The sequence below is a fragment of the Triticum urartu genome, chromosome 4A (assembly GCF_056163025.1).
Source record: "Triticum urartu cultivar PI428250 chromosome 4A, HENAU_Tu73, whole genome shotgun sequence".
In the NCBI taxonomy this organism is placed as follows: Eukaryota; Viridiplantae; Streptophyta; class Magnoliopsida; order Poales; family Poaceae; genus Triticum; species Triticum urartu.
In genome coordinates this window covers 215,067,743-215,092,694 of record NC_141876.1, presented here as the reverse complement: position 1 = coordinate 215,092,694, position 24,952 = coordinate 215,067,743, and positions in this window count along the sequence as shown.

The following is a 24,952-nucleotide window of genomic DNA, read 5'->3' as shown; positions in this document are numbered from 1 at the left end:
GAACAGCCTGAAGCGCCGCAACATCAACAGCTGGGTAGATTTCACTGAGGTCTTCGTCCGCAACTTCACCAGCACGTACACGTGGCCGCCCAAGCTCTCCTTGTGCGTCCAAGGCCCCAATGAATCGACTCGCAACCACCTCACACGTTGGGCCGAGCTACGCATCTCCTGCGAGGGCATGCACGAGTTGCAGGCCATCGAGTACTTCACAGCCAGGTGCAGAAAAGGCACTTCGCTCAAACACCGGCTCCTTTGCGACGAGCCGACGACCCTCGACAAGCTGCTAATCATAGCGGACAAATATGCCACAGCCGATTCATCCATGAGGACGGAGATTTAGGTTGATGCATCTGGCAAGGTGGATCCTCAGGCTCCTCGGACCCTGCCTGGCGATACCAGTCAGCGCCAGCAGCAAAGCGACAACAAGCGAAAAGCCCTGATGCCAGTTTCCACCAGCCGGAAGGATAGCCTCCTCCCAAGCGTCAGAAGGGCGGCAAGTCCAACTGGTTGCCCGCCTTCTTCTTTGAGAAGACTCTGGATGCTCCCTACAATTTACACAGCGGCGCGAAGCCATCTAATCAAACCACCCAGAAGTGTCATTGGCTCACACGAATCTCCATGGGCGAAGGACTGCAACCCCCGCCGCCTGCTAGCCAGCCGCCTCCGCCTCCCCAGCAGCTGGCGGCCCAACCAGCAGTCAACGCCATTCAAGACCAATTCCCTGAAGAACACGGGGCGTATGTTGTTTTCACGAGTGTGGCCAATTACCGGCGCAGCCGGCGCCAACAGTCTCGTGAGGTGAATGCTGTAGCCATTGAAGCCCCAGAGTTCATGCATTGGTCAGAGAGGCCAATCATTTGGAGCCGAGATGATCTCCCGGAAGTGATGCCTTCTCCGGGTTCTTATGCATTGGTGTTGGAGGCCACCTTTGCCGCAGAGAGGCGAGCCGCTCGTTTCTCCCGAATCCTGATAGATGGCGGCAGCAGCATCAACATCCTATATCGTGACACCATGGAAAAGTTGAAGATCAGACCCAAGCACCTCCTTCCCAGTCGTACTGTCTTCCATGGCATAGTTCCTGGCCTTTCTCACTCACCAATCGACAAGATTCAGATAGATGTCCTCTTCGGGGATAAAGACCATTTTCACCGAGAGCCCATCTGGTTTGAGGTGGTCAGCTTGGAAAGCCCGTACCATGCACTATTTGGCCGACCTACTTTGGCCAAGTTCATGGCAACGCCACATTATGCCTACCTCAAGATGAAGATGCCGAGTGCCAAAGGAGTCATCACCATCTCCAGAGATTTTCAGAAGTCATCCAACTGTGCGGCCGCCAGCAGCCGGCTGGCCGAGTCCCTTGTGATCGCTGTCGAGAAGCGTTTCCTTGACCTGGTTGTGGCGATGGCCGGCAAGCAGCCGGACACCGGTAACACCCCAAAAGTTTAACCATGATTAATTAATCAATATTTTGTCATGGTAGATTAAATTTTTGTTGTATGGATTTTCATTTAATTCAGAACCACTCTTTTCTCCTGAATTGTGGAGTTTTCACCCAAGTGAAAACCTTTCAAAATATTGTTGGACTTGTATATCTTTCCAAGACCATTTCCTTTATCAGTGGAATTATTTCTACAATTATTTTTCCTGAGCTTTATTCCTTTAAAAATGATATTTCATAAGTTTTAGGGTTCCATTTGCACTACAACCCTTTCAAATACTCCTTTAAAATCCCCACCAAAATTTTTGGATGTCATGTGATGTTCCCACATCACTTTTATGCAAAAATCTCTTTTAGTCATTTGGAAATTTTGAGCCCTACCTCAAGTTTTCAAATCTGGATCAGTTTGTGGTTTGCACTGCAACCTATTTAAATATTTCTTTAAAAATTCCACCAAAGTTGGGAGATGTTAGTAGGAGTATATAATTCAAATTTATGCAAGAACCCATTGGTGTTCTTTGAAAAATTTGAGCAAAACATCCTCATCTTCATTCTGGTCAGTTTAGTGTTTTGCACTGCAACCATATTTTATCTTGCTCTTGTTGCCTTGGGATTTGTCCTGCTTGAAGTACACTCTACCAAACCCTTAAGTCCAGGAGATTGGTCCTACTGGAGTATTTTTGGTCCATGCAATAATGCCCTTTACTTTCTACCCAGATTTGGTTTTCTCAAAAACTTGCACTAGGGAGTTTTTGTTTTTGTCAAACTAACCTTGCCACCCTCTTTATCATCTAAAGAGACTCCGATCTGGAGTGTTTGGCCACCACAAGAGATGCCTAGATGACCATAGCATTTTGTCGAACACCTTGAGTTCATGAACAGAATTGGCATGAAACCTAGTTTGCATTTTGAAGCTGCTTGCTTTGCCTAAATAGCATGTCTCATGGCTCTACCTTAGTCTATAGCCCCACCCTGCTAAACCACATGTGTATTAGAGCCCCCTGGTAGGCATTGGCATTTTGCCGAGCACCTCGTGTGCGTGCTCTGGGCGCAGCCAGAGCGCGTGTTTTGCACGTGCGTGCGCCCGAGTCGCCGCGTCTGGCCCTGGCCTTTGCTCACCCCCAGAGCCACGCCCTGCCCTCGCCCGCTTGCCAGAACCCTCCAAGCCACCCTGGCACCATACATCGCCGCCGTCAGAGCCCCCTTTGCGGCACGCCGGCGCCACAACAGGCTCGTGCCATGTACGGCGCCGCCCGAGCCACAGCCACGTGCCAGCTCACCCCTGAACAACCCGAGCTCAGCCATTCGCCCTCTCAAACTCCGCCAGCCATCGCCACGCGCCCCCTAGCTACAGAATGGTGGTTCGCCGGCGTTCTTATCCACGGCCACGGGAACTGACCTCTCCGGGCTATAAATATCCCTCCCGATCACGCCTGAGCTCGCCAGCAGCCTTATTCAAGTGGTAGGAAGCCCCTCCTTCCCCAGTTTGGCTAGAGGCCATCATCTCTCCCATCTCCGGCAGGTTCGGCCGCCACGTTCCAGTAAAATCCGGCCAAGACCGAGGCCCCTAACCCCTCCCTTGCTTCCATCCTCTTCCCCTTGATCCTGCAGAGCCACCCCACCTCTCAAACACGATCGGGAGCCACCGTAGCTCGAGACCCCAATCCTCCCGAAACCACCGTCCGCCGCGGAGCTCGCCGCCGGCGACTCCCTTTGTCCCCGCCAGCCCTTCGACCACTGGGAGGACCGCCCTGGACTGACGGATCCATCCCTACCCTTGGAACCCCGTGGGGAGCTGCCATTCGTCGACAGCGATCGTCAGAGCCCCGCCTCTTCTCGGCCAGAGGAGGAAGGAGGCGCGGGCGACTGGTCAAACCTGACCAGTGGGCCCGATGGACCCACTGTTAGTGACCCAGCCCCGCCGAAGCGTGTTTTAAGTGGAAGCACATTCCACCAAATACGCCTTCGCTAGAAGAAAACGTAAGTGCTGCCGAACCGTTTTCTTTTTCTGATTTTTATTAAAAACAAATTTTTACTAAACTTTGACTAGCTGTAACTTTTAATATACAAGTCCAATTGATTTGATTCTTTTTCTGTTGTTTCTCAAATTTTGTCTAGTTTATTTTCATATTTATTTGAAAAAATTTCAAACAACTTTTTTGTACTATTTTGAAACTATGTGTTAATTTGATTTTTTTTTCTTAAATAGGATTTTGGAGAGGGAGGCAACTTTCAAAAAGTGCACCCCCACTTGCATACTCTTGAAGGCAAGCATTTTGAACCTTGGCATAATATTGTTGTGTATTGTTTGATATGGTTACAACACCACCTTGACTCGGAGTATTCGTTATTTTATGTGATGATAGGACCATACTCATGATTGCTTATTGATGATCCCATGCTGTTGGAATTTGATGTGATTGTGATAGTAATCACCCTCGTATGCCTTTCATGCCTACCGGAAGGAATCCGGGAAAGCCTCTGTCTTGGGTAGACACGAGCTTGTCTCTAGTTCTTCGTCGAGACGGTTGTGTTCGGTAAGGCATGGTGAGGAATGATGATTGGTGATTCTGTCTAATTGGTGTGAAATATTTTTTTATGCTAATCATGCAGGAAATGCTTTAACCTCCTAAGTCGACCATAGATCGAGTCTTGTTCCAGTAACCCCCATACTTGTTTCGTACTACCACTTGTCCTTGCCATAGGTAGGGTACGGTTCAGTAAGTTGTCAACCCCTTCCTAGCACACACCGTACAGAGAGGCCATGGTGGAAGATACCGGCTGCATCCGGAAGGCATGCCACCTGGTCCGAGGGCATGGGTGTTTCCGGTTGGAGCCGAGGGGGTAGCTCCCCTAGTTTGCGCGCGTTATAAATTTGTGATCCCATGCTAGTCGAGGTTGTAGCCTCCCCACTTAGAGTTTCGCTTAACGGGTGTCGTGGGTGATTCCAGACACCGGTAAGTTAGGCTGGTGTGTGCGGTCAGGTGTGTTTTCATCTAAACGACCATAGACGGAATTAGTCCCGATGGACTATAGGAATCCGTTACTCATGGGTAAAGAGTACGCCCTCTGCAGAGATTATATCTATTCGAATAGCCGTGTCCATGGTTAAGGACTACAGTCTGGGATGGGTCAAGTGTCGGTCTTAGTGTCGGTCTTCAGAGGAAAAACTGCTAAACCAGAACATGGATCATGACTTGTGACTTATGATGATTATGATTACTATTACTATGGACTAACCATTTACATTTAATTGAGTTATTGAGTATCCCTGGGACGGTTCTACCTCCTAGACATTCACTGTGATTACTCTCATATAAGCCCTGTATGTGGTGTCGCGGAGATGCCCAACTGTGGCATGCTTGTTATTCATTTACTTTATAAGCCCTTTATGTGGTGTTGCTGTGACGCCCGACTGTGGCATGCTTGTTATCTACTTACTCTATAAGCCCTTTATGTGGCGTCGCACAGACGCCCGACTATGGCATGTTTGTTGCTTATTTCCTTTATAAGCCCTTTATGTGACGTCGCGCAGACGCCCGACTGAGGCATGCTTTATACTAATATCCTTTCAAGGCGTCGCATCAGACACCCGATCGGTGCATTCTATTTCTACTCCCCTATTGCATATTCATGTTGTATATGAATAACCTGCTTGCGTGCATCATCGATTCTTATTCTGTGACTGAAGTTGTGATCATAAAATATTTCAGAGCATGATTAACAATTGTATTATTATACCTGTGTTCATAATGTTTGTGAGTATATTCAAAGTACTCACCGGCTTGTCCCTGGCTATTGTCTTGGCTAGATTTCTTGCATGGAAAGGAGCGTTGCGATGACAGCCCCGGAAACTACGCAATGGTGATAACAGCCTCGCGAAGATAGGAGTTATCCAGGTCAGCTGTTCCTGTGGGAAATGGAGTCCCATAGAACGCTGAGGAACCACAAATCGCTTCCACCATCAACCACTAGAAACCATTTGTTGTACTCATAGGCCAAAATGGTCTTGTACTACACATTTTGTATTTTTCTTGGAGTTTCTGTATCAAGTTGGTGTCTCATCAGCTAACAGTAATCCTAGGGCTGGTGAGCACTAGGGCAACCTTGGTATCAGAGCCAGGCTCACCATTGGCTAATCTTATCTTGACCAGGTCAATAAACCTAGGTTGACCAACCCACGAGACCTTAACCTAACCCCGGCCAAGCTTCACATGTAAGATAGCCACACACTGACCCCGACACCTTTTGGCAGTCGGTGCCTAACCTATCAGCCTAGCCTGTCAATCACGCGGCAGTAACCGACACCTAAATTGTCTCTTTCGCAAGCGTGCGAAGGAAGACTCCGTCCCCTTTTTCTATAAAAAGGGCACGCTAGCCTCGACCCAGCGCAACACAGCCTCTACCCCAAACCGAGCTATAATGCCCGGACCCATTGTTCACAATGAGACCACAGCAACCAACCTTGGAGGTTTGTGACCGTGCTAGAAAACCTCACCCGCCGTGCCTTCGCATTAGAAGAGCCCCCAGAATATGTTGTGTACCAAGGGCCCATGAGCGGTGAGAGCCATCAATTCTGGGCCACTGTGCACGTCCATGGTAGGGGTCTATCGCCAGAACGCCCCTACAGGTTCACCGGAAGGACAACTTCCTTTGAGCCACAAGCCGTCCAACTAGCTGCTCGAGAGGCTATAGTTCAACTCCGACACTTGTCACCCAGAGTTAATTGTCGCTCGTTCTACTACTACCCCAGCCGTGACGGGTATGGTAGACCACCCCAGGTTGCCAACGGAGATCACGAGACGGATCCTGCATTGTTGCATCTGGTGCACTATGTAAGTGCCCTAGAGGAACTGTTCGATCAAATCACCCTTGATCTGATCTCAGCCCGTGGAGAACTGGTCCGCCGAGCCCCAGCAAGAGGAGAAGATGAGCCCGACGTCGACAACCCAGTCGTACTGTTCAGACAACCGATCGAGTCCTTGAGGTCTGCCCCAGCCATCGACCAGAATGCTTTGGTGTCCCTAGAAGTGCTTCGTCGCCTTTTCGGAACACGCTCCAACGGGATCGTGGCCAACAACCCCCACGATGGTCATCATCGCTACCCCGACCCTGCAGCTCCTCAGCCCCATCTAGCTAACCCCGACGGTGAAACCCGTGGAGAAGCCTCGACGTCCACAAGGCACGCCCGCTTAGATATAAACGAGGTAGACTAAGTCACTCGAGTAGTACCAAGTCTTATTATGTCCACGCCCTGTAATTGTGTGATCTTGTATTGCCATAATTAAATACTGTCTGCTTATGTGCCCCTATTTTAAATTATAGCCATGCATAAGTATGTTGGCGTACGATTGCATTTTTAATTCCGGGCGTGGCTACCAAAAACCACCCTGATGACACCCACAGTAATACATCACTTTTGTGAGATATGTATATCTGTGGCATTGACCCCGACCCCATAGAGCAGAACCGACAAACTAGTTGCCCCTCACTGCGATAATGACCTAGCCCAAATGCTACATAAAAGGCCACCTCGTGACCTTACCAAGCATCCCTTTCCTCGTGCACAACCCTCACAAACATTTCTTTGCCATGTCGAGCCCTAGTATTTATCTGAGAACTCTAGATGCAACCCAGGTAGTTTTGTTACAATATTGTGGGATTTTAACTGCAGTACCATGAGTTCTACCCATCCACCCCAGTATGAATTTCTCAAATCGAGGATCACCCCTTCCACCTTGAAATATTGGGCAGTGGTGCACATCCCTCCCGCAAACCCAAACCAAGACCCACCAAAAGTCTCCTTCGTGGGGAAATCTATGCCGACTCCGCAAATGGCCGTAGCAGCTGTTGCGTACGAAGCACATGCTCGCCTTCGATTCGCGGTGCCCTATGCCAACGAACGAGGGTATTATTACTTTCCGAGTCGTGCAGCACCCGGAGAAGTAGCATCTTTTCTCGGTGGGCGAATTGAGAGAGACCCAGTGCTAGCCAACCTTGCCCAGTATGTCATCACTCAAGAGCGTTTGACCCAGCGGGTAATGGGCTATCTCCAGAGACTCGCTAATTTAAACCCTCAGATCGCTATTGGCAAACCACTAAGGCCCGACCAGGAGAGACGTATTCATCGACTAGTCAATCCTCTTCCCCTTATAGAAGAAGAGTGTGCCCTAGTACCAGAGACATTTTCTCAGGACCCTGTCTTTCTGCCGCTTTCATTGTAGACGTTACTACTATGATTATTGCCCCAGCATCTAGTTATGTGTTGCAACTTATGCGCGGTATCCTAAATTTGTCTGATGAATTAGATATCTGGTTTCAATTAATGTGAATAGTTTTTTTACTGCTATTAATTTTGATTAACTAATTTCACTCTCGATAAATTCTGAAGTCAGATTTTTTTCCCTGATTTGTTACAGCATATATCTCTTCACGACATAGATTTTTATTCACGCAGCTCCACGACAGCAGACACACAACCCCAACCACTCGACCACGTGCACTAATTGCAAATCCACGGGTATGTGTTGCACCTAAGTGATCACAACCCTTGCACACCACAGTCTTTGAAGGAGAGATTTGTGGGTAATTATTCAGGTGCAAGTTGCCTATAGCACACTGACAATAGTTAACACCCGACAGCAGCACCTAATCCTCATGATCACCGCCGCCGTGGAGAGCTATCACTCGAGCAGCAGCATCACGACGATCATCGAGGATCATCGCGCACAAGAGCACGGAGAACCCCAGCAATGCCGCCAACCCTCCGCACACCAGGATCATGTACCATTCTGGCATCACCTCCGCCATTAAAGCCTCGTCTCGAGCTCCTTCAAACAAAAATGGAGGAGAAGGAAGGAGAAGGGGAAGCGAGGCCAGGTGTGAGGAAGAAGAAAGGAGCACCTCGGTCATTTTATAGCTTGAGATCGGTGTAAGGTGGGCAAAGTCCACCAGCGCCGCTCGTCGCTCGATCGCCAGTGTTCGGAGGCGAATCCGCGAGCAGTGCCGACAGCACACTAGCCCGCAAGGTGAGTGCACGCTGCACCGGCAGCTAGCATGCCACGCACTACCGCAGTACGGCCTAGATGCCCTACGCGCTAGACGTCGCCGGTGGAGAAAGCGCGGGAATGTGCGGGAGAGAGAGGAAGAAGAAAGAACCAGAGGTAGAAGAACAGACTGACAGTGGGCCCTGGGTCCATCTGTCAGCCAGAGAGAGCACTGTACTCTCGGGTATGACCAGCGTATTTTAGAAATTTATTCTAAATTCACGGTTACCAAAAGTAGTAATTTCTCATTTTCCCCAACCATGGATTTTTCCACGCAGCGCCAGTATACCACACTGTAGTTTTACACCACTTATTTGCCCATTCACTGTAGCCACGTTTTATTGCATGGGTAGGATGGTTATTTTTGTGATATTACTTTGAGATAGTAGGAGTAATTCTTTTTCAAAACAGCCCCTAGCAAATCTCGAGGACGAGATTTTCCTTAAGGGGGGTAGTGTTGTAACACCCCAAAAGTTTAACCATGATTTATTAATCAAAATTTTGCCATGGTAGATTAAATTTTTGTTTTATGGATTTTCTTTTAATTCAAAAACACTCTTTTCTCCTGAATTGTGGAGTTTTCACCCAAGTGAAAACCTTTCAAAATATTGATGGACTTGTATATCTTTCCAATACCATTTCTTTTATCAGTGGAATTATTTCTACAATTATTTTTCCTGAGCTTTATTCCTTTAAAAATGATATTTCATAAGTTTTAGGGTTCCATTTGCACTACAACCCTTTCAAATACTCCTTTAAAATCCCCACCAAAATTTTTGGATGTCATGTGATGTTCCCACATCACTTTTATGCAAGAACCTCTTTTAGTCATTTGGAAATTTAGAGCCCTACCTCAAGTTTTCAAATCGGGATCAATTTGTGGTTTGCACTGGAACCTATATAAATATTTCTTTAAAAATTCAACCAAAGTTGGGAGATGTTAGTAGGAGTATATAATTCAACTTTATGCAAAAACCCATTGGTGTTCTTTGAAAAAATTGAGCAAAACATCCTCATCTTCATTCTGGTCCAGTTTAGTGTTTTGCAATGCAACCATATTTTATCTTGCTCTTGTTGCCCTGGGATTTGTCCTGCTTGAAGTACACTCTACCAAACCCTTAAGTCAAGGAGATTGGACCCATTGGAGTATTTTTGGTCCATGCAATAATGTCCTTTACTTTCTGACCAGATTTGGTTTTCTCAAAAACTTGCACTAGGGAGTTTTTGTTTTTGTCAAACTAACCTTGCCACCGTCTTTATCATCTAAGAGACTCCGATCTGGAGTTTTTGGCGACCCCAAGAGATGCCTAGATGACCATAGCATTCTGTCGAACACCTTGAGTTCATGAACAGAATTGGCATGAAACCTAGTTTGCATTTTGAACCTGCTTGCTTTGCCTAAACAGCATGTTTCATGGCTCTACCTTAGTCTATAGCCCCACCCTACTAAACCTCATGTGGATTAGAGCCCCCTGGCAGGGATTGGCATTTTGCCGAGCACCTCGCGTGCGTGCTCTGGGTGCGGCCAGAGCGCATGTGTTGCACGTGCGTGCGCCCAAGTCGCTGCGTCTGGCCCCTAGCCTTTGCTCACCCCCAGAGCCACGCCCTGCCCTCGCCCGCTTGCCAGAACCCTCCAAGCCACCCTAGCGCCCTACAGCGCCGCCGTCAGAGCTCCCTTGGCAGCACGCCAGCGCCACAGTAGGCTCCTGCCATGGACGGCGCCGCCCAAGCCACAGCCACGCGCCAGCTCGCCCCTGAATAGCCCGAGCTCAGCCATTCGCCCTACCAAACTCCGACAGCCATCGCCACGCGCCCCCTGGCTACAGAATGGCGGTTCTCCGGCGTTCTTATCCACGGCCACGGGAACCGACCTCTCCGGGCTATAAATAGCCCTCTTGATCACGCCTGAGCTCGTCAGCAGCCTTATTCAAGTGGTAGGAAGCCCTCTCCTTCCCAGTTTGGCCAAAGTCCATCATCTCTTCCATCTCCGGCAGGTTCGGCCGCCGCCATGTTCCGGTAAAATCCGGCCAAGACCGAGGCCCCTAACCCCTCCCATGCTTCCATCCTCTTCCCCTCGATCATGCGGAGCTACCCCACCTCTCAAACACGATCGGGGGCCACCGTAGCTCGAGACCTGAATCCTCCCAAAACCACCGTCCACTGCGGAGCTCGCCGCCAGCGACTCCCTTCGTCCCCGCCAGCCCTTCGACCACTCGGAGGACCGCCCTGGACTGACGGATCCATCCCTGCCCTCGGAACCCCGTGGGGAGCCGCCTTTCATCGACGGCGATCGCCGGAGCCTCGCCTCTGCTCGGCCAGAGGAGGAAGGAGGCACAGGCGACTGGTCAAACCTGACCAGTGGGCCTGATGGACCCACTGTTAGTGACCCAGCCCCGCCGAAGCGTGTTTTAGGTGGAAGCGCAATCCACCAAATACGCCTTTGCTAGAAGAAAACGTAAGTGCTGCCGAACCGTTTTCTTTTTCTTATTTTTATTAAAAACAGATTTTGACTAAACTTTGACTAGCTGTAACTTTGAAAATACAAGTCCAATTGACTTGATTCTTTTTCTGTTGTTTCTCAAATTTTGTCTAGTTTATTTTCATATTTATTTGAAAAAAATTCAAACAACTTTTTTGTACTATTTTGAAACTATGTGTTAATTTGGATTTTTCTTAAATAGGATTTTGGAGAGGGAGGCAACTTTCAAAAAGTGCACCCCCACTTGCATACTCTTGAAGGCAAGCATTTTGAACCCTGGCATAATATTCTTGTGTATTGTTTGATATGGTTACAACACCACCTTGACTCGGAGTATTCGTTATTTTATGTGATGATAGGACCATACTCATGAGTGCATAGTGATTATCCCGTGCTGTTGGAATTTGATATGTGTGTGATAGTAATCACCCTCGTATGCCTTTCATGCCTACCGGAAGGAATCCGGGAAAGTCTCTGTCTTGGGTAGACACGAGCTTGTCTCTAGTTCTTCGTCGAGACGGTTGTGTCCGGTAAGGCATGGTGAGGTATGATGAGTGGTGATTCTGTCTAATTGGTGTGAAATATTTTTTTATGCTAATCATGCAGGAAATGCTTTAACCTCCTGAGTCGACCATAGATCGAGTCTTGTTCCAGTAACCCCCATACTTGTTTTGTACTACCACTTGTCCCTGCCATAGGTAGGGTACGGTTTAGTAAGTTGTCAACCCCTTCCTAGCACACACCGTACAGAGAGGCCACGGTGGAAGATACCGGCTGCATCCGGAAGGCATGCCACTTTGGTCCGGAGGCATGGGTGTTTCCGGTTGGAGCCGAGGGGTAGCTCCCCTAGTTTGCGCGCGTTATAAATTTGTGATCCCATGCTAGTCGAGGTTGTAGCCTCCCCACTTAGAGTTTCGCTTAACGGGTGTCGTGCGTGATTCCAGACACTGGTAAGTTATGCTGGTGTGTGCGGTCACGTGTGTTTTCAACTAAAAGACCATAGACGGAATTAGTCCCGATGGACTAAAGGAATCCGTTACTCGTGGGTAAAGAGTACACCCTCTGCAGAGATTATATCTATTGAATAGCCGTGTCCATGGTTAAGGACTATAGTTTGGGATGGGTCAAGTGTCGGTCTTAGTGTCGGTATTCGGAGGAAAAACTGCTAAACCAGAACATGGATCATGACTTGTGACTTATGATGATTATGATTACTATTACTATGGACTAACCATTTACATTTAATTGAGTTATTGAGTGTCGCTAGGACGGTTCTACCTCCTAGATATTCACTGTGATTACTCTCATATAAGCCCTTTATGTGGTGTCGCGGAGACGCCCGACTGCGCCATGCTTATTATTCATTTACTTTATAAGCCCTTTATGTGGTGTCGCTGAGACGCCCGACTGTGGCATGCTTGTTATCTACATACTCTATAAGCCCTTTATGTGGCGTCGCACAGACGCCCGACTGTCGCATGTTTGCTGCTTATTTCCCTTGTAAGCCCTTTATGTGACGTCGCGCAGACGCCCGACTAAGGCATGCTTTATAGTATTATCCTTTCGAGGCGTCGCTTCAGATACACGATCAATGCATTCTATTTCTACTCCCCTATTGCATATTCATGTTGTATATGAATAACCTGCTTGCGTGCATCATGGATTCTTATTCTGTGACTGACGTTGTGATCATAAAATATTTTAGAGCATGATTAACAATTGTATTATTATACCTGTGTTCATAATGTTTGTGAGTCCATTCAAAGTAATCACTGGCTTGTCCCTGGCTATTGTCTTGGCCAGATTTCTTGCATGGAGAGGAGCGTTGCAATGACAGCCAAGGAAACTATGTGATGGTGATAGCAGCCTCGCGAAGATAGGAGTTATCCAGGTCAGCTGTTCCTGTGGGAAATGGAGTCCCATAGAACGCTGAGGAACCACAAATCGCTTCCGCCATCAACCACTTGAAACCATCTGTTGTACTCATAGGCCAAAATGGTCTTGTACTACACATTTTGTATTTTGCTTGGAGTTTCTGTATTAAGTTGGTGTCTCATCAGCTAACAGTAATCCTGGGGCTGGTGAGCACAAGGGCCATTTTCTGGGAAATTAATATCCCGAAAATCCATTCCAGACAACACCCCCCATGATCCTAGGCAATCGAAAGCCGAAGGATCCTTCAGGCCATCCAAGGAGACAATGAAGATACCGTTGGACCCAGAGCACCCGGAGAGGTACGCTGTCATAGGCGCAAGCCTTGACAGCAAATAGGAAAGTGAGCTCGTCGATTTCCTCCGTGAGAATTGGGACAAACTTCACATGGTCTCCCAAAGACATGCCGGGTGTCCCGACGGATTTCGCTGAGCATGAGCTACATGTCAGAGAAATTCTAATTAAAGAATTTATTACTATGCAAAAGAATTTCAATGCTTTGATTGAAGAAAAATTGCTTAAGATTGATGAGTTGGCTAGGAACGTTGATAGAATTTCTCTTGATGTTGATTCTTTGAAACTTAGATCTATTCCACCTAAGCATGATATCAATGAGAGTCTCAAAGCCATGAGAATTTCCATTGATGAGTGCAAAGAAAGAACCGCTAGGATGCATGCTAAGAAAGATTGCTTTATAAAAGCGTGTTCTTCTAGTTTCCATGATAATAAAGATGAAGATCTAAAAGTTATTGATGTGTCCCCTATTAAATGTTTGTTTTGCAATATGAATCTTGATAATAATGGGACTTGATATGATCCACCTTTGCCTAGACGGCGTTCCAAAAATTTGGAGTCTTTAGATCTTGATGCTAAAATTCTTAAAAGTGGGATTGAAGAAGTCAAAACTTTAAATATTGGTGAACCCACTATTTTGGATTTCAAGGAATTTAATTATGACAATTTCTCTTTGATAGATTGTATTTCCTTGTTGCAATCCATGCTAAATTCTACTCATCCTTATAGTCAAAATAAAGCTTTTACTAAACATATCGTTGATGCTTTGATGCAATCTTATGAAGAAAAACTTGAGTTGGAAGTTTCTATCCCTAGAAAAATTTATGGTGAGTGGGAACCTACTATTAAAATTAAAATGAAAGATGATGAATGCTATGCTTTGTGTGATTTGGGTGCTAGTGTTTCCATGATTCCAAAGACTTTATGTGATTTGTTAGGTTTCCGTGATTTTGATGATTGCTCTTTAAACTTGCACCCTGCGGATTCCACTAATAAGAAACATATGGGAATAATTAATGATGTTCTTATTATTGAAAATAGGAATTATTTGCCTGTAGAGTTTCTTGTTCTTGACATAGATTTCAATCCTTCATGTCCTATTATTCTTGGTAGACCTTTCCTTAGAACGATTGGTGCAATTATTGATATGAAGAAAGGGAATATTAGATTCCAATTTACATTAAGTAAAGGCATGGAACACTTCCCTAGAAAGAAAATTAAATTACCTTATAAATATATTATGAGATCCACTTATGGATTGCCTACCAAAGATGGCAACACCTAGATCTATCCTTGGTTTTTATGCCTAGCTAGGGGCGTTAAACGATAACGCTTGTTGGGAGGAAACCAAATTTTATTTTTATTCCTTGGTTTTTGATCCTGTTTAGTAATAAATAATTTATATAGCCTTTGTTTTGGTTGTGTTTTTGTGTTTAATTAGTGTTTTTGCCAAGTAGAACCGTTGGGAAGACTTGGGGAAATTCTAGTTAATCTTGCTGTAAAAAACTGAAACTTTAGCGCTCACGAGAACTGCTGCCATTTTTATTTGGAAAGTGATATTTAGTTAATTCTTTTTGTAGATGATTAATTGATAAATTCCTCACGTCCAGAAATTTATTTTAGAATTGTTGGGAGATTCTGTTTTCATGTGTTGTTTGCTTATTTTGATGAATCTATGGCTAGTAAAATAGTTTATAAACCATAGAGAAGTTGGAATAAAGCAGGTTTAACACCAATATAAATAAATAATGAGTTCATTACAGTACCTTGAAGTGGTGTTTTGTTTTCTTTCATCAACGGAGCTAACGAGATTTTCTACTTTAAGTTTTGTGTTGTGAAGTTTTCAAGTTTTGGGTAAAGGTTTGATGGATTATGGAACAAGGAGTGGAAAGAGCCTAAGCTTGGGGATGCCCATGGCACCCCAAGATAATCTAAGGACACCTAAAATCCAAAGCTTGGGGATGCCCCAGAAGGCATCCCCTCTTTCGTCTACTTCTATTGGTAACTTTACTTGGAGCTATATTTTTATTTACCACATGATATGTGTTTTGCTTGGAGCGTCTTGTATTATTTGAGTCTTTATTTGTTAGTTTTCCAAAATCATCCTGGCTGCACACATCTTTTTGAGAGAGACACACATGATTCAGAAATTATTAGAATACTCTATGTGCTTCACTTAGATATTTGGAGTTATATAGTTTTTGCTCTAGTACTTCACTTATATCTTTAAGAGCACGGTGGTAGATTTGTTTTATAGAAACCATTGTTCTCTCATGCTTCACATAGATTATTTTGAGAGTCCTACAAAACAGCATGGTAATTTGCTTTAATTATTTGAGGCATTTAAGATTAAATAAATGAAAATTTTCTTATGAGTGTGTTGAATACTATGAGAAGTTTGAAACTTGATAATTGTTTTGAGATATGGAGATGGTGGTATTAGAGTCGTGCTAGTTGAGTAATTCTGAATTTGAGAAATTCTTGTGTTGAAGTTTGTGATTCTCGTAGCATGCACGTATGGTGAACCGTTATGTTAAGAAGTCGGAGCATGATGTATTTTTTGATTGTCCTCCTTATGAGTGGTGGTCGGGGACGAGCGATGGTCTTTTCCTACCAATCTATCCCCCTAGGAGCATGCGCGTAGTACTTTTCCTCGATAACTAATAGATTTTTGCAATAAGTATGTGAGTTCTTTATGACTAATGTTGAGTCCATGGATTATACGCACTCTCACCCTTCCACCATTGCTAGCCTCTCTAATACCGCGCACTTTTCGCCGGTATCATACACCCACCATATACCTTCCTCAAAACATCCACCATACCTACCTATCATGGCATTTCCATAGCCATTCCGAGATATATTGCCATGCAACTTTCCACCGTTCCGTTTATCATGACACGCTCCATCATTGTCATATTGCTTTGCATGATCATGTTGTTTAAATTTTAGTTGTGGCAAAGCCACCGTTCATAATTCTTTCATATAAGTCACTCATGCATCATTGCTATCCCGGTACACCGCCGGAAGCATTCACATAGAGTCATACTTTGTTCTAGTATCGAGTTGTAATCATTGAGTTGTAAATAAATAGAAGTGTGATGATCATCATTCATCGAGTATTGTCACAAATAAAAAAAGAGAAAGGCCAAAGAAAAAAAAGGGAAGGCCCAAAAAATAGAAAAAATAAATATAAAAAGGGGCAATGCTACTATCCTTTTTCCACACTTGTGCTTCAAAGTAGCACCATGATCTTCATGATAGAGAGTCTCCTTTGTTATCACTTTCATATACTAGTGGTAATTTTTCATTATAGAACTTGGCTTGTATATTCCAATGATGGGCTTCCTCAAAATGCCCTAGGTCTTCGTGAGCAAGCAAGTTGGATGCACACCCACTTAGTTACTTTTTGTTGAGCTTGCATATATTTATACCTCTGGTGCATCCGTTGCATGGCAATCCTACTCACTCACATTGATATCTATTGATGGGCATCTCCATAGCCCGTTGATATGCCTAGTTGATGTGAGACTATCTTCTCCCTTTTTGTCTCCTCCACAACCACCATTATATTCTACCTATAGTGCTATGTCTTTGGCTCATGCTCATGTATTGCGTGAAGATTGAAATTTTTTGAGAACATTAAAAGTATGAAACAATTGCTTGGCTTGCCATCGGGGTTGTGCATGATTTGAATACTTTGTGTGGTGAAGATGGAGCATTGCCAGACTATATGATTTTGTAGGGATAACTTTCTTTGGCCATGTTATTTTGAAGAGACATAATTGCTTAGTTAGTATGCTTGAAGTATTATTATTTCTATGTCAATATTAAACTTTTGTCTTGAATCTTTCAGATCTGAATTTTCGTGCCACAATTAAGTGAATTACATTGAAATTATGCCAAGTAGCATTCCACATCAAAATTCTGTTTTTATCATTTACCTACTCGAGGACGAGCAGGAATTAAGCTTGGGGATGCTTGATACGTCTCCAACGTATCTATAATTTTTGATTGTTCCATGCTATATTATATTCTGTTTTGGACATTATTGGGATTTATTATACACTTTTATATTATTTTTGGGACTAACCTATTAACTGGAGGCCTAGCCCAGAATTGTTGTTTTCTGCCTATTTTATGGTTTCACAGAAAAAGAATATCAAACGGAGTCCAAACGGAATGAAACCTTCGGGAACGTGATTTTCGAAACGAACATGATCCAGAGGACTTGGACCCTATGTCAACACATCAACCAGGAGGCCACGAGGAAGGGGGCGTGCCTACCCCCCTGGGCACGCCCTCCACCCTCGTGGGCCCCCTGTTGCTCCACCGACGTACTCCTTCCTCCTATATATACGTACGTCCCCCAAGGTACCAGATACGGAGTCAAAACCCTAATTCCACCGCCGTAACTTTCTATATCCACGAGATCCCATCTTGGGGCCTGTTCCCGAGCTCCGCCGGAGGGGGCACTGATCACGGAGGGCTTCTACATCAACACCATAACCCTTCCGATAGTTATTAGATAGATGGCTTCTTCTCTCTTTTTGGATCTCAATACAAAGTTCTTCCCCTCTCTTGTGGAGATCTATTCGATGTAATCTTCTTTTGCAATGTGTTTGTTGAGACCGATGAATTGTGGGTTTATGATCAAGTTTATGTATGAACAATATTTGAATCTTCTCTGAATTCTTTTATGTATGATTGGTTATATTTGCAAGTCTCTTTGAATTATTAGTTTGGTTTGGCCAACTAGATTGATCTTTCTTCCAATGGGAGAAGTGCTTAGCTTTGGGTTCAATCTTACGGTGTCCTTTCCCAGTGACAGTAAGGGCAACAAGGCACCTATTGTATTGTTGCCATCGAGGATAACAAGATGGGGTTTATTTCATACTGCATGAGTTTATCCCTCTACATCATGTCATCTTGCATAAAGCGTTACTTTGTTTTCTTGAACTTAAAACTCTAGATGCATGCTGGATAGAGGTCGATGTGTGGAGTAATAGTAGTAGATGCAGGCAGGAGTCAGTCTATTTGTCTCGGATTTGATGCCTACATACATGATCATACCTAGATATTCTCATAACTATGCTTAATTTTGTCAGTTGCTCGACAGTAATTTATTTACCCGCCGTGAATACTTATGCTCTTGAGAGAAGCCACTAGTGAAACCTATGGCCCCCGGGTCTATCTTCCATCATATTAATCTTCCAATACTTAGTTATTTTTATTGCCTTTTATTTTACTTTGCATATTTATCATAAAAATACCGAAAATATTATATTATCATATCTATCAGACCTCACTCTCGTAAGTGACCGTGTAGGGATTGATAACCCCTTATCGCGTTGGTTGCGAGGATTTATTTGTTTGTGTAGGTACGAGGGACTTGTGCGTGGCCTCCTACTGGATTGATACCTTGGTTCTCAAAAACTGAGGGAAATACTTACGCTACTCTGCTGCATCACCCTTTCCTCTTCAAGGGAAAACCAACGCAAGTGCTCAAGAGGTAGCAGCGTACATTTCTTCGCCCCATCCCGTTTCCTGGCACCGGCGACGTCCTACTAGCCCCCATCAGGATTAGCCATCCTTTGGCATATGTCGCACCAAACCCCCGACACATAGTCGCTGCGGCCCCAAGGCAAACCCTGTCGGGCAAGTGTACTATGCACCACCACGTTCATTCCACCATCAATCCACTAAAGCATGAGTAGGGTATTACGCCTCGCGGTGGCCCGAACCTGGGTAAATCGCTTGTGTGCTCTCCATTGCGCTCCCTTACGCTGGTCTGCTCTTTGTGTAACGCATCGTCCCCCTGCTGAACCTGCATGGGGCCACCCGGTCCCATTCTTGTTCGCGGGATCCATTCCTTCATTTTTTTCACTGGCCCCTTCCATCTGCAGCCCCCAGGCCGAAGAACCAGACTTGTTGGAGGTGTTGGCAGACATAGGGAGGTCCGCCGTAGACGAAGCTGCAAAGGTCGCGGCTACTGAAGGGCAGGATCTCGCAGCTAGGGAACACAAGCTTCTTTGACAGTGGTGGAGCATTCCCTGGAAAGCGCCTCGGTAAAGGAAGTGGTTATCGAGGCGAAGATTCATGTTCAAACCATGGGTCCACTCCCTTCTTTGGGGCGCGTTGCTGATGCCCCGCCATCTTCTTCGAACATGCTGGCCATGGTGCCATTGTTGCCTGTATCGGAGCCCTCGGCCCGTCCATGACAGACATAGAGCTTGATGAAGAGCTTCAATGTCTCCTGGCACAGTTGCATCTAGGAGGTGGGGAGGTCGACGACTCAGCTGCCATCACCATGGATTAGTCCTTCATCGACTCCATGGCGGTGGGCTTGAAGGAACTATAGGCCTGACATAACCAGATGTGGCAGGAGCTCAAGGAGCGGCGTGAATCCACCAGCAAAGTGGATCAGAAGTTGAACGACAAGTGCCTAGAGTTTCTTGAATGGCACGACGAGCAATTCAAGGCTCTCATGAGGAAGCAAGAGATCCTTTAGATGATGAGGGAAGATGTCGTGGCTCGGGTGGCGCCTGGCAGATCATAAGGCATCTCTAGATGCCAGGGAGCGAGAGATCACCCTTCGGGAGGAGAATCTTGAAGCTACCCTCTGCACCAAGGATGAAAGTTTGGAGTCCTTGGTGCAGCAATGCACCAAGGAATTGAAGGACGAACATAGCGCTTCCTTGGACACCCTTGTTGCTGACCATGTTGCCCAGCTGAAGAAGCTTGTTGAAGATCTGGACGCCGCGTCTTCCGCCAAGGACAACCTCGATCGGCAGGTGGCCAAACTCAATGAAGACCTTGTAGGGAGTGCCAAGGAGGTGGAGGCACTCAAGGAAGAGGAACGGCAAGCAGAGCTTCACCTGGCTGATGTGCAGTCACAGCTCTCCTCCAAGACCCAAATCCTTGAGACCGCCAATGGCAACATCTCTGATATGAAGGTAATGATCAACTCGCTGGATTAGTTGGCGGAATCCCTTGAATCCCGTCAACAGTTGCTATCCAAGGACTTGGGTACAACAAAGCGTCTCTGGCAAGATGGAGAGAACAGGCTGAAGAATTGGGCCGACATGAACAACCTTTGGATCAAGAGCCTGATTGACATGGCAGAACGTCTTGGCGCCCAAGCTGCGGCGATGGGCATGGACGGCCCAGTCTACTCTGCTAGCGAGCAGGAGGTCCCGATTGCCAAGCTGGGTATCTTCTTCGACGAGTTGGTCGACAAGTTGAATGTGCATGAAGAGGAGAGGGCCGAGCATTTCACAACCGAGTCGCGGAGGCTCTCTCACAACGCCCTCTTCATGGTCTTGAGCAACATCGCCTTTCGCCACCCAGTGCTCGATCTTGATGACAGCTTCAAGAAGCCGCTAGCTAGTGCCGACGTCGCCGCTGCTGAGAAGAAGGCCGCTCCCTGCGCCGACAAGGTTCTACGCGTTCAAGTTATTCCTCTTGGTCAAGTAAACGGAACATGACATATATTTTGTGTTTAGTTTTTCTATCTCTAATGTTTGTGCGAGGTTGATACTTCTAGCTGGATCTTTAGATGTGTTGATACTTCTAACGGAACAGGACGATGGAGCGAGGGCTTTCACGATACAAACACTTACTGGAGTTAAGGGATAAATGACTGCGGAAATCTGAAACGCATCAAATAGAAGTGATAACATGGGCTTAGCATTCGTTTTGAGATTATCTCTCTTTTTTTTCTGCCGGACCACGTGCGTTCGACACGTCCGCGGCGCCCGGAGAAGTAGAAGGAGGTCAGGTGGTTTCCTCGCTCCCGGCAAGGATCGCCATGTATCTCTTGTAGCTGGCAAGCATAAGGGGCATGGTGTTGGGCTTCGCTGGTCCCCTTCCCTTTTGCTCCCTCCCCTCGAGTCAGTGCAGCGGCTACCATCGCACGGGCCATGCTAGGGTGGGCAGCCTCGCCAAAGTGTGCTTGCCGAGGCATCAAACGATGGACTCATACCAGCATTCTGCTCAGGGTCACCCATGGTGGGGAAAATACTGGACCGAGCTTCGCATGGTAATCGTCGACATGGATGACGCCAAGGCTAAAGCAACTCGACAGCTGACGAGGTGGGGATACAGGAAGGAGGGAGCTCGTGTCTGCACGTCTTGTGCCCCTTCCACCGGACAACGTTCAGATGGGGATAACGCCATACGAGCCGCTGGGGTAAATCTATCGCCATCCACCATGGTCTTGGTCATGACCGTTGCTATGGCAAATCTTGGTGAGCGGCAACACGGCGCGAGGGTGGATCTTCCCCCGCTCCACTTCTCCGCCTCCGCGGGTGCCATGGTCGATGGTGCCTATGAGGATGAAGATGACGATGAAGATTACACGCTGCACACGCTTTCAAGTTTGCGCAAGCGATCCCTCTACCTGGCGCGCCAAAGATGTCACGGGATGTCCGCGGCCACCTATGGGACCGGGTGGCCCCTTGCTGGTTCGGCTGGGGGACGTTGTGTTGCAGAAAGAGTAGACCATCGCATGACAGCTCGGGGGAGAGCACACAAGCAACATACCCAGGTTCGGGCCGCCATGAGGCGTAAGACCCTACTCCTCCTTTGGTTGATTGATGGTCAAATGAATGTGGTGGTGCATAGTACACTTAGCCGGCAGGGGTTTGCCTGAGGGATGCAGTGACTACGAGCGTATGGTGGCTTTGGTGTATCAACTTCCAACCTTCTAACCCTTCTCACGGGTGCCATGGGCCTCCTTTTATAGTTTAAGTGGTCACCAGAATGGCAAAGTAGCCATTATCCACTGATATGATAGCGAACACTGCTATCATACCTAACTCTGCAGTCTGACAGGGTGCACTAAATGCGCCGCTAAGTGTCACATCACTGGTCGCCCGGCAAGGCCTGCCAGGCTATCTTGCCAGCTCTGCACCTATTTCCTTGATACGTCACAGGACGGGTGTCATCTGTAGGCTTATTTTGTAGGAAATGGTTTCCATGTGGCGAATGGCTGCCACTTAACCATCTTGCGGCTTGACAGCGCAGTAATTGACGACGTGGGTCGTTCTTGAGTGCCTTGGTTTCCTGCTTCATTGGTGCCTTGCTGGGGTGCCTTGGTTGCCTGCTTCATGCGGTGGCCTTGCCCCTTGCCGGCTCGCCTGCCCAGTAAGGGAGGCCCTTCTCTTGCCGATATCTTGCCCTTCTGGCTTCATCTTGGTCCTTCTGGGTTGTATGTTGGCTCTTCAAATATCTTGGTCCGTTAATCACTGACTTGGGTTGGTGCTTCAATGTTGATCTTGTGCCTGTGCATAGTCTGGGCAACAGACCCAGGGTTTGTTGCACCGACAGAAGCCCCCATGCCTGCTCCGAACGCGCTGCTGAGCGTCGTCGGGGTAGGGCCCAATAAGTGCACATGCAAGGCTACTTGAAGGTGTTGGCCCCTTAAGTTTTGTGTTTCCACTTGATCAGCCTTGATTCTGGGCTAGTTTCCGGTTTTCCGCGCATGGTGTAAAGACAATAGTGGTGGGGCCGCTCAAGTGACGGCCCGTGGATGCCTTTAACGCATGGGGTAGAAACTGCCAATTTACTCTTCCCACAACACGCCCTTATCCTTTGCCACGTATGCAGCATGCATCGCGCGGGGTAGGTAACGGAGGCGCGTGGCGCGGGAGAGTACCTTGGAAAGGGCTCGCCCATCTTGAATAGGCGGAGGAGGGCGATGATCACCTGTGGACGGATTGGCTGCCCTTCCAAGCCCGACCTATAAAAGGGGGGAGGAGGGCAGAGCCATCCATCTTTGCTTTCTCCTTCTTCTTCCCTTGTTCTCTGCTGGCCATGTTGGAGAAGGAAGGTTGGGGCCAGCCCCCGGTCTTTGGCTCTAGACATTTGTTGCCTCATGTCAGTGCTGACGCTTGGGGAGTGAGCCTGGTCCTTGGCGTGGTGAGTCTTTTGGTATCTTCGGTGCTCGTCCGAGATGAGGGGCCGAATATCATTAGCAATCCCGGCACCGCCCCTCCCGGAGGTCTTAGGGCTGACGTCGATGGGAGGCGTGCCTTCCTGCCCACCAAGGTGGGGTGCGGCGCGGCTCGGTCCCCCTTTAGAGCGGAGCCAGGGGCCGACGCCGTAGAATACGCCCCCTCCTATTCTGCCAAAGCGATGGTTTCGCTGCATGTCTGTTGTGGGCAATGCTGCTACCGTTTCATCTTTTTAGGAGGGGCGACGGGCCTTGCTCGTCACCTTGTGTAGCTCCTGGGTGCTTACCACCTGTGGATCACAATGAGTGACCACCCCGCCGGTCCCTTCGTTGTCTCCTTGTCCCATGCGGTCCTCTTATTCTCCTTTCCCTCATGTTCTAATATCCTGGGAAGAGGAGGAGAGAAAGGAAAAGAGGGGTCATGGGATGTCTATCTTTTTTCAATCTTAAACTTGTAGGCAATCGCCAAATTTTAATTCAAATAATGTAATCTCTCGAGTCCATCTTTGTGTTCTGTAATGCTTGGCGGGAACCCGTGCATGTATATGTCCATGTAGAGGTGGAGTGCCTCTTTACTGTAATTAAACGAGTCTTCTCTAGCAGGATATCCCGCCGGCACCCTTTTCGTCTGCCGGAGAACCATATCTGCCGGGGAATAGACTGGGGTGCCAGTGCCCCGCCCTCTCCCTTTTTACCAAGGGCCACTGCGACCATCCAGGCCGAAGCAGCGTTCGAGCCAAGGATGGGAGCACCCTGGTTCCAAGAGAGCGGCAAGGTTTCTCTATGCACAAGTTATAGATTACAGAACACTAATGGACAAGAGGTAAACTTATCTGTTTGGCTTGCCGGGGATCACTGTGTCGTGCAATCTTCTCGTCCCTTGTTGGGGTCAAGTTCACGGCAAGAACCTGCAAATCCATGGAGATGAGAATGAATGCAGGATGCAATCCTATCTATATGCATATGCAAATGCTCATGAAGTGCTTATGCAGTGATCTGGGTGTGCTCGTGCATGCATGCGATCTTGATCGGGGCCCCCCACAACGCTTCTTTATTTTATCTTGCATGGGGTCATCGCCCCGGCTAGTACAAGGGGTTACATGAAACGGAGGCAAGGTCTGTACAAAAGGGTGGCTATCGGGTAGTGCCCGGCAGCCTTGCACCTTACAGGTAGTACTTACGAAGCTGCTCAATATTCCATAAGTTTTGCAACTGTGTGTCATCCCCGGTCTCGGGACGGACTGCACCAGGTCTGGTGACTCGTAACACCAAGTACGGGCCTTCCCACTTCGTGACAACTTGTTTGCACCGTTGGCGGACTAAACACGCCTAAGGACAAGGTCGCCTTCCTCAAAACACCTCGCATGAACCCTGCGGCTATGATAGCGACGTATGGCTTGCTGGTAGTGTGCAGCACGCTTAGCATCCCGGAGACGGTTCTCCTCGAGTAGCAGAACACCGTCATGTCGTTCCTGATCTTGCGATACTCCATCATAGGCAAGCACTCGAGGGGACCCGTAAATGAGTTCCGTGGGGATAATTGCTTCTTCCCCATAAACCAGGGAGAAGGGAGTCTATCCGGTAGCTCGGTTAGGTGTCGTTCTGAGGGACCAGAGAACTACCGGCAGCTCCTCGATCCACCGCCTGCCATGATTCTGTAGCGTATCGAAAGTTCGTGTCTTGAGTCCATGAAGCACTTCATCGTTCGCTCTCTCAGCTTCTCCATTGCCCTAGGGGTGTTCCCACCACAAGCATGTCACGCTACCGTCACTTTGGCGGATTAGCAGGGGGCGTCTTCTTCGGCGTCG